Below are 3,055 nucleotides of genomic sequence, written 5' to 3' on the forward strand. Positions count from 1 at the left end.
GTAGGTATTTGACTCAAGTTTTGTTCCAAACTCTGCCCTCCATTTTTATCTGTAGCTTCATGGTCCACGCAGACCAAACCGCAAGCGGCCATCTTGTGGAACACCGCAGTTTTCGTGCGGCGAACGTTCTTGAAGAATCTTCTAGCTTCTTCTGGAATAATAAGAAAGAAGAAGATACAATCGTATTCACAAACATTACTATGAAGTCTCACAGTACGCGTGGATGCACAGGGTCCCTAAAATCTGTTCATAGACAATCGTACTTGAGTGGCGGAGTGACACACATGAACAAATCACAAATAAGAGCCTATTCAACGCTGTGCGTTCGACTTCACATAGCATTGCTGCTTCACCTAAGCAAGCATCGCTTGTGAATACGGAGGGCTTAGTGTGAGTTTAAATCAAACGTCCTCACAGTGAGCGCGTTAAAAAAAGTATTAAAGAAAATTTTAGTTCTTGAAAGTTTCCGCTAGGGGCGCTGTACAATCCGTCATACATTTAATGACATTTTTTACGCGCTCACTAATGACGACGATTGTTTGATGTAAACACCGCCTACCTTTAAACCGCCCACCTTTTAACCGCCTCTGTGGTCTAGTGGTAAGACCACCTGTTTCAGACGCAGAGGTCCCGGGTTCGATTCCCAGTGGGGGCAGATTTTTCTGTTCGGTTTGGTTGGTGGTAGGGCTTGTTCTAAGTCCGCCTGGCTAGCTACCACCATCTTATCTAAGTCTGTCGCCATAACAACAATGTTAACAGCATTGTTGTGTTCCGGCAGTTGGAGGTAAGATAGCCAGTTCCTCAGTGATTGAGGATTCCGGGTGAAGCTCGCTTCCACCTTCGGCCAGATCATCACTTACCATCAGGTGAGATACAGGCCAAGAGCTTCCTCGTTGTGGATAAAAAAAAAAAAAAACACACTAACGCCCGTATTCAAAAACGATACTTGCTTAAGTGAAGCAGCAAATCGAACGCACAGCGTTTAATAGAGCTCTGGGATTGGTTCATGCGTCACCCTGAGCGTCCACGCGCACTGTGAGATCTCATAGTAATGTTTGTGAATACAGGCGTAAGCCCTCAAGTGTTATATTCGCTTAAGGCTTTATATCATTCGTGTTGCGAACTTTTTGGCCCCTTTGGGTTTCACGAACTTATTTGACACTGACTACGTACCTAAGGCATAAAATTCAACAATTAAAACAAACTTACGAGAAATATCAGTGGCCATCATAGATGCAGCAAAGTCATTTGTATAGTCGATGGTCTTGTAAAACTCATCGCAGGAATAGCAAAGTATTGTCAAACTGATCAGATTCTTCAATAACATGATGGTCAGCAATAGACCTAACCACTGCAATAGATAAAGTAATTAAATGATACTAAAAGTTCAAAGTACAGGTTAAGAAAATCCTTAGGAAAAAAGGATACTATAAAGTATAAAGAAAACGACTATTTAAATGACAAGAGTGCGTGGATTTTACCTGCCTAGCTCGCACTTATTGCGTGTCATGTAAGCAATTTATAATTACTGTATTTTATTTAAAAAGAGGCTGTCAAAGGTGACTGAGTTTCTTCCGCCACTTCTTCTCAGCACCAGCCCATATGTTGTCCCGAAGTGGTGGTAGGGCAAGCTATACATATTTGGGACGTGTATAAGTTCCCTACAAAGGGCCTATGTACTGAATAAACTATTTGAATTTGAATAATGTTTAGCCTATGCGCAGACCTTTTAGGATCAAATAACGTTTTACGAAATAATAATATTCAGCTTTTCAATTAATTAGTGCCGCTGTTTTGATCGGCTTGGCGAGGGCACTGCCAAGCCACCAGATATAATAATACGTACTTGAGACATTAGCGCAGCGTACAGCCTAAAATATTGGCTTTAGAACATTTAAATTTCTATGAAACTTCCCTTTAAATCTTTACGAATTCTCTAAATTTCAACGGGATGCAAAGCTTTTACGAATATGGTGTAAGTATCTTGACAGTGACAGACCGCAAACCACGAACGTGTAAATCTAATTTTATTGTGAATAAACACAGTTCACGAGGAAAATTAATTAAATGCCTGCAGTAACATGACTCTCTCCAATTTACCGGAGCCAAATGGAGGATTACGTATTCAGAATAATTCTTACTTACTTACCGAAACTGTATATTCTACAGGTAATTTACTAAATTCTATGAAAACCTCGACGTAAATCAACGCGTGCGCGAACACTTCCAGTACTTGATAGAGAATCTGAAAATTATAATTTACGTTTACAATGTATTCATATACAAGATAATTATCACAAATGTCCCAAAAATGGCACTCCACACTAACTTCAAAAATATTTTAGCTTTAGAAACTGTTCTGTAGCTAAACTATCTCCAGTGCCAGTCTGACATGCAATTTTGGGAATTATTTTGGCTTTTTCTTACCTGTATCTGATAAACTCTTATGTAAATATCAAACGCTTCTAATACATTCGTATATATTTCTAACAATTCTTTCCATTTCGTGCTTTCCACTTCTGCCAATTCACACGTCGTATTAGTTTCATAAATCCACGTTCGTATTTGAATCTTCAAGAACTTCATCATTCGTATAGCATTTACTAAGTCAATGTCAAAATACATCATCGAGAGAAGCAGAAAGAAGTGGGATGTATCCCATAACACCAAAAATGTATAATGACCCAGGAAAATCATAGAGTTCACAAGAATGATAATAATAAAATGCAACCAATTGTGAAAGGCGGTGACAGTGAAATTGATTCTTTCATAGCTGAACAATCTTATCGTCTCTTGGAATTTTGATACGAGATCAATGAAATAATCTCTTTGAAAGATATTAATAAGAAAATGGGCTGTGAAGCGAATGGTTACTAAAACGAAATTGAGAATAAGAACTATATGTATGGCACTGAATGTATGGATTGCCTTTCGCAAAGGAGAATTTGTGACGTAGAAAAATTGAGCGACCACTAAAAAAGCGGTTACAAAACATGATAAATTTGATAAATGAGCTTTGGTTTAATTAAATTCCCGCTAATTGAAAATTTGGTCA

Source organism: Ostrinia nubilalis, chromosome 22, assembly GCF_963855985.1.
Source record: "Ostrinia nubilalis chromosome 22, ilOstNubi1.1, whole genome shotgun sequence".
NCBI lineage: Eukaryota > Metazoa > Arthropoda > Insecta > Lepidoptera > Crambidae > Ostrinia > Ostrinia nubilalis.